This window comes from Monopterus albus, unplaced genomic scaffold, assembly GCF_001952655.1.
Source record: "Monopterus albus unplaced genomic scaffold, M_albus_1.0 scaffold436.1, whole genome shotgun sequence".
NCBI classification, from domain to species: Eukaryota; Metazoa; Chordata; class Actinopteri; order Synbranchiformes; family Synbranchidae; genus Monopterus; species Monopterus albus.
In genome coordinates, this window is record NW_018128316.1 from 132226 (window position 1) to 140389 (window position 8164).

The 8164-nt window shown below is 45.7% G+C and overlaps 1 long non-coding RNA gene across 1 annotated transcript in view; it reads right to left on the reverse strand.

Moving 5' to 3' along the window:
* The window catches only part of LOC109952153 (uncharacterized), an 18255-nt gene extending 10329 nt beyond the window's left edge, over positions 1-7926 (reverse strand). The window contains exon 1 of the long non-coding RNA XR_002273713.1: positions 7773-7926. This is a non-coding gene — a long non-coding RNA (uncharacterized LOC109952153). The remainder of the gene's footprint in view (positions 1-7772) is intronic.
* Positions 7927-8164: the final 238 nt, after the last annotated feature.

Consider the following 8164-nt stretch of genomic DNA (forward strand, 5'->3'; position numbering starts at 1 on the left):
AAGACCCCGAACCAAGCATTGCTATACAATATTAATTCTTTCTGGGCTGTCGAACCGTGACGTCACCTGATATGTCAGCTTGGCAGCTGAGCAGAGCAGTAGACCAAACATGAAGAAAATAATGTGTGTGGCTGTTGTTTTCGTGGTGTGTATCTAAAACAATTTGACATAACATTACACATTAAGACAAATATTATGGTTACTTTTACCGTCATAATAACATTCGTCCCTGACTGCCGCCTTTCTCTGATTTTAACTAACCTTGCATTTAACAGCCTGAGGAAGACATCCTGGCTGCACTAACAGTCCTAGACAACAAATCTCTGAATAGCTATCTAACTAAAAAATAACCTAACATATCTCATAATTATGACTTAGGTAAGTCAAAATTTTGACTTTTTATCTCATAATTATGACTTTGTAGATCAAAAACATTTTTTTGTACTGGCGGAAACGGGCTTCCATAAAGTTTTCTTAAGTCAACACAAGAAAAAAAAAAGTGCAGACAAACACGGAATGTGTTCACCCATACATAGTGTATATATCAGAGTGAGAAGAGATTAGTCAAGACAGGAAAACAGGAGAGGATAAGGGAAGAGACAAGATACTCTTCAACTTCCGGCGCCAACAGCGATGGCGATCGAGGTTACTCGCGCTCTCATGTGTTTGCTGTTTTTCTTTGTTTTCTTGGTTTTGTGCAACTCATGCTGGATTACTTTCACCAGAGAAGAAATGTTAAATATCAGACAACTCACACCAAACTACCTTCCTTTTTGTGAATGCAGAATGCGGTATGGAAATTCTGATTGGAGGCACAGCAGCAATATACGGGACCTGGAAAAGACGCCGCTGGCATAGAAAACGCTCTGGCGCTTTGGTGCAGTTACGACAGAGGGAAACAAGAACCTCACTCCCATCTATTCACCTGGCTAATCTCCGCTCCCTGGTCAACAAAATGGATGAAATTCTTCTCGTCAACAGGACTAACTCTGACTTTGCATGCTCTGCTGCTTTGTGCTTCATGGAGACCTGGCTCAGTGACTCGATCGTGGATAGCGAGATTCGAATACCGGGTTTTCAGGTGTTCAGAGTGGATCGTGTAAAGGAGTTGTCTGGGAAAACGAGAGGAGGTGGAATCTGCTTCTACATAAATGAAGGTTGGTGCACAGATGTCACAGTGCTACAGAGGACATGTACCGCAGACCTAGAGACTCTTGTTATCAACTGCAAACCCTTTTACTCTCCCTGTGAATTCAACAGTTTCATAATGGGAAACTAATGAGAGTGTACATAACACCACATGCTACGGCTCTTAGCAGAACTGATAACTAGCACAGAGCTAGAACATCCTGACTCTCCACTGATTGTTCTAGGGGACTTTAACAGAGCAAATCTCACCCACAAACTGCCCAAATACAGACAGCACGTTACCTGTCCCACCAGGGACAAAATCACACTGGACCACTGCTACACAACAATAAAAGACGCCTATTGCTCTGTCCCCTGCGCAGCCCTCAGACTCTCAGATCACTGTATGGTCCATCTTATTCCAACCTACAGGCAGAAACTTAAAGCTGCAAAGCCTGTAGTTAAAACAGTGAAGAGCTGGACTGAGGAGGCTAAGTCAGAGCTACAGGCCTGCTTTGACTGCACAGACTGGAGTGTATTTGAGACTGCAGATAGAAACCTGGATGAACTCACTGACACTAACATCTTATATCAGTTTCTGTGAGGATGTGTGTGTGCCCAAAAAGACCTTCTGCACATACAACAACAAGCCCTGATTTACAGCCAGACTCAAGCAGCTTTGTCATGCCAAAGAGGAGGCTTACAGAAGTGGGGACAGGACTCTGTACAGCCAGGCAAGGAACACACTGACAAGGGAGATCAGAACAGCAAAGAGGAGCTATTCTGAAAAGCTGAAAGTTCAGGTTTCAGCCAACGACCCCTCGTCTGTGTATGGGAGCCTGAAAACCATCACTGGCTATAGAAAACCATCTCCCCTGCTGTGGAGGACTGTCAACTGGTAGACGACCTGAATGTATTCTACTGCAGGTTTGACAATCAACACTCCCCCCTCACCCTCCCCACCTCAGATCCAGCAGTTGCTCCTCCAACAATCACCACCTTTCCCTTCAGCCCCCCACCTCTAACGATCTGTGAAAAGGATGTGCGTGGCCTCTTTAAAAGACAAAAGATCAGAAAGGCTCCAGGCCCAGATGGTGTGACCCCCTCCTGCCTGAAAACCTGTGCTGATCAGCTGGTCCCCATCTTCACACTTATCTTCAACAGGTCACTGGAGCTGTGTGAAGTCCCCTCCTGCTTCAAAGCCAGGAACAAAGTTTGGGTGGGAAGACGCTTGAAGCAATAGAAGGTTTTTGCTTTGGAAAATAAGGTAATTCTATTTTTTTGGTTGGAGTTTTGTACTTAGTAATTTGTAATTTTGTCTTTGGTGTTTGCAGCCAGCGGGGTATGTTTGTTTACACTTATTTTACAGCAAATAGCCTACATCGTAGTTTGTTTTTTATGGTGTGTCTGTGTTCATCTGTGCAAATTGTAATGTATATCAACATACACATTACATGTATGTTAACAGTTTGACATCGGATTTGATGACAGCTAAGTGCAACAAGTGCAAAAGAGAATTAAATCCATCAGTAACCAGAGAATTGTGGTTACATCTATTTTCTGGAAGGAATGATAAGCATTTTGTCACTGTTTATTCAAATATCCAAACATCAGTTTAGGTTACTGTAGTATTTTTATAAATAAAGTTAAATTCATTACAATTCAACTCAATTTTATTTGTATAGAACCAAATCACATCAAAAATCCTCTCAGGGCATTTTACACAGTAAGGTCTGGAACCCAACAAATCCTCCTTTCAAATCAAGCACTTGGCCTCTTTAAATAACAAAAGATCAGAAAGGTACCAGGCCCAGATGGCGTGACCCCCTCCTGCCTGAAAGTGTGTGCAGATCAGCTGGCCTCCATCTTCACAGTCATCTACAACAGGTCACCAGAGCTGTGTGAGGTCCCCTCCTGCTTCAAATGCTCCACCATCATTCCATTCCCCAAGAAACCCTCCATCAGTGGACTGAACGACTACAGACCTGTCTCCCTGACATCTGTAGTTATGAAATCCTTTGAAAAACTGGTGTCGGCCCACCAGAAGGACATTGTTGACCCCCTGCTGGACCCCCTGCAGTTTGCCTATCGGGCAAACAGGTCAGTGGACAAAGCTGTGAACATGGCACTGCATTACATCCTGCAACACCTTGACTCTCCAAGGACGTACGCACAGGCCCTCTTTGTGGACTATAGCTTGGCATTCAACACCATCATCCCGGACATCCTCCACTCCAAGCTGACCCAGCTCACTGTGCCTGCCCCCACCTGTCAGTGGATTACGAGCTTTCTGACATACAGGAAGCAGCAAGTGAGGCTGGGGAAAACCACATCCAGCACTTGGACAATAAGCACAGGTGTCCCCCAAGGATGTGTGCTCTCCCCTCTGCTGTTTTCACTCTACACCAGCAAATGCATCTCGAAGGACCCCTCTGTCAAGCTCCTAAAGTTTGCAAATGACACAACGGTCATTGTTCTCATCCGAGACGATCATGAGTCAGCCTACAGACGGGAGGTTGAGCAGCTGGTCCTGTGGTGTAGTTGCAACAACCTGGAGCTGAACACGCTCAAAACAGTGGAGATGACAGTGGACTTCAGGAAGAACCCCTCACTGTACTTGGCAACACTGTATCAGCAGCAAAAAGTTCCCAGGCTCCACTATCTCCTAGGACATGAAGTAGACGTCTAACATCAGGACCATCATCAATAAGGCACAGCACAGGATGTACTTCCTGTGCCAGCTCAGGAAGTACATCCTGAGCTGGCAGAGGAGCTGCTGATACAGTTCTACAGAGGAATCATCGAGTCTGTTCTCTGCACCAGGGCGGCTGTGGCTCAGGAGGTAGAGCGGGTAGAGCGTTTTGTTGCAGTTCGATTCCCATTCTCTCCAGTCCACATGTAAAACTGTCCTTGGGCAAGACACTGAACCCCAAGTTGCTCTCGATGGCTTTGCAGGAACAACACTGCCATCGGTGTGTGTGTGTGAGTTGCTGCTGCAGATGGCTGCCTCATTTCTGTACTGGAGACAAATTCCTTGTGTGTGTAACATACTTGGCCAATAAAAGGGACTGTCATTATCATAAATATCCCCAAGACTTTATCGTTCTTCTACTGACAGCTGTCTGATGTCTGATATGCAGTGCTGGATCTAAAAAATTTTACATGGGCTGTCAAGAGGTTTGGCAGAGTGGCATGGGATGATGGTTTCTGGGGGTTTGCACATATATCATTAGATATGACAGATATACATCATATAACAACATGTTAGTTTACTGAGTGAAAGGCTTTGTTACTACACTGTAATTTACTGCACATGAACACAGAATAAAAACATACCACAAGGTCTAATTATAACTGTGGCAGTCTCCCTGTCTCTTCTGTCTGTTCATCACAATCGTTTCTTCTCTCCCCTAGTCTTCTTTCATTTCCTCATCTCCTCCTTCTCTGTCTTTGTTGCCTGCTCTCCTCTCCTTTTCATCACATCTTGTGGTGAACTTTGTTTAGAGAACAAGTCCTTTGGCTAACATGATAATAAATGTTCACATTACTGAATCATGTTTATCTTAAGGTACACTCATTACTAATGTAACTTAGTTTGAGTCCCAGTGTTGTAGTGATTAAGTTATGACTTCAGCTTCAGACAGCGGAAGCTCTCAGTTCCCTTCTTCTGTGTTGGGCCACAGGCTGACTTGCTGGGAGTGAACACTTCTGTGCATCCTTGACGCAGTGCTGTGCTGTAACCCAAAAGTATCTCATATATTCCAAGTTCTCATCTCTTGTCCATAAATGTCTTGCTCTTGTTCCAATAGTCCACTTCTCATCAAATTGCCCTGGTTCCTCAGCATTTGACACAGACCTTGTCTTATGTTTCCAACTCTCATTACCACTGAGGTAAGCAGTTAGCATTAAAGACCTTGCCTGGGGGCCATGCTGGATATTAACCACACCCTAATCGGGGATCAAACCCCCAAGCTTCTGTACCAAAGCTGGCACTGTCAACCACTGAGCTATCCAGTTGCTATCAGTTTTCATTCGGACTGGATAAGTGTGGTCGAAAGGTAACAAGGAGAGGAAAGGTAGAACTGAGGGGATTGTACTACCAGAAGGCAACATAGCAGATGTTGAGGACAGCTACAAGTACCTTGGGATCCCGCAGGCAAATGGGAACCTTGAAGAGGCCGCAAGGAAAGCAACCACCAAGTACCTGCAGAGAGTAAGGTAAATCCTGAGAAGTCAGCTGAATGGAAAGAACAAAGTCTGGGCAATTAACACCTACGCCCTGATGGTCATCAGGTACCCCGCTGGCATAATAGGCTGGCCGAAGGAGGAGATAGAGGCCACTGACATCAAGACAAGGAAGCTCCTTACAATGCATGGCGGGTAAATGGTCTTATACTTGTATAGCACTTTTCTACGCTTTATAGCACACTCAAAACTGCTACACTACTTGGCCATCCACCCATTCGCACTCCCAAACGCTCACACATTCACACACCGGTATTGTCACCAGGAGCAACTGAGGGTTCAGTGTTTTGCTCAAGGACACTTTGACATGTTTACTGGACAAGCCGGGAATCAACCTGCTAATCCTCCAGTTAGGAAACGACCCCCTCGACCTCCTAAGCCACAGCCGCCCCAAATCCAGTATCCTGAAACTGTACACTAAGTGGAAGGAAGGAGGCCGAGGATTAGTGAGTGTCAAGGTGAAGGTCAAAGTGTTTATTTGTCATATGCACAGTTAGGAAACATGTTTCCCTGTACAATGAAATTCTTACTTTGCTGTCCACATGAATGCCACACAATACAAATGAAATATATAGTAGATGAATAAGTAACACAAAATCTAAGGCACTTTAAGCAGCAAATGCAGCAATATAATAAAATATATAAGAATATAATAAATGTATGTATGTATGTATGCTGCATGGGAGCAGCATGCGCAGTAGTCAACAGTCAATGTGCAATTATGCATTTGCAAACTGAGAGCCACTATCCAGGATGAAACAACAAAGATCCATGAATACATCAGGAAGATAGCCCCGAGTGATGACGTGCTTAGTGAACACCTCAGGCAGCAGAAACCAGAGTAACAAGGGAAAGAAGAGCAGGAACCTTCATGGAAGGACAAACCCCTGCACGGTATGTACCACTGTCAGATAGAAGAAGTGGCTGAAGTACAAGATCGACAGAGGCAGGCAGGACCCCAGGTGCAAAGATGCCCCTGAGACAATCCAGCACATAACAGCACATAACAGCAGGGTGCAAGATGCTAGCAGGCAGGGCATACATAGAACACCATAACCAAGTGGCTGGCATAGTGTACAGAAACATCTGTGCCGAGTACAGGCTGGAAGTCCCAAAGTCAAAATGGGATTTGGCTCAGCAACCAAACAGGACAAGTACAGACTTCAGCGAACAGTCAGGACTGCAGAAAAGGTCATTGGTGTGAGCCTGCCCTCCATGGAGGACCTGTACACTGCATGGGTCAAAAGGAAGGTGGAGACGATCACTGCAGACCCCTCACACCCTGGACACAATCTGTTTGAACTCTCCCCTCTGGACACCGTTACAGGTCACTGTGCACTAAGACACCCCTCGCTCTAATGAACACTTAACCCATGACAGTATGATTGGACAATAACCCTCAGTGCAGTACCTGTGTATATATACATTGTACAGATTATACAGAGTCATAGAGGTCTCTAGCTTTAAGTACTCTGTTTTTATCCATATTTATCTAATTTCAATGAACATTCCTTTGTTATCTGCATTGTTTACTGTCTGTTTATACTGCTTTTTCTGCATTGTTTGCACTGTTTATTGATGTTAATACTGCTATTTTGTTATATTACACAGCCGTATGCTGGTTTACTGTTTTGCACATTGAGAGCTGATGTACCTGAGTCAAATTCCTCATGTGTTCATCACACCTGGCCAATAATACAAACACACCTAATACAAATGAAGGGGAGAAGAGTGAGAGTTGAATAAAGAACAGGAAAGCAAAGAAAGGAATGGAGGAGATAATAGAAGAGAGCAGTGCCACTGCAAGTGAGAAGGATGACATTAATTGGGCCACTGTAAAGAGAAGCAGACATGAACTATAGCAGAGACAACGCAGACAGGACACACACACACACACACACACACACACGTGGCCCACATGCACCTTTCCATTCTTTAAAAACCTTTCAGGCATACACCTATTAGGTCTAATGGATGGTGCCGACAAAAAAGTAACACCTGCTTAAGGACTCTGTACATTTGTATGTATATGTGTGTGTAGAGGGTACAGAGAATGGAGAAAGAAGGGGGAGGCGACATTCTGCTGGACTTTATGAAAAAGACAGTGTGATAAACAGTGGTGCCTGCAACACAGACACGTATACGTCTTTACGTATTCTCATCTGGCTATGTAATTGAGTTCACCCATGACAACATCGGCAGCTTCACACTCTGATCCTAACAGCCAGCAAGGAAGACAGAGCCAGATGATCACTAGTCCTGCCATACACACTCACCATAATAGCCTTACCCAGCCACACATGGACCCCGCGGACACACCCGACAATGTTTCAGAGTTGGGGCTAAAACTTAGCAAGCTCTGCCCCCGGCTTTACAACCTCCAACTCATGGAGACCTACCTGAGCCCAGCAGAAGCCCAGGACATTTATCAGCAGCTAAAGGCCCAGATGGCTTCTCCACTCTCCCATCCAGCACAGAGACCCTCTCCCTTCGAGGAAACCCGGTGGGCTATCTGCCCTGGGGGTCCAGGGAAAGGGAGGACCAGGAGGAGGCCGTCAAGTAGGGCTGCGGTTCCTGTACCTGTTTCCAAGCGGGTCAGCCGGATCGCCGACGCCACTCCCAGCCCCAGCAGCCCAAGCCCCCGCAGCCAGCACCCCGGCAGTGGCAGCCTCCTCAGCCAGCACCCCGGCAGCAGCAACCTCCTCAGTCAGCACCCTGGCAGCGGCAGCCTGTTACTGCAGTTAAGCTTCTTGAGGTCAATGTCCCTTCAGCACGAGGAGGTTTCCGGTGT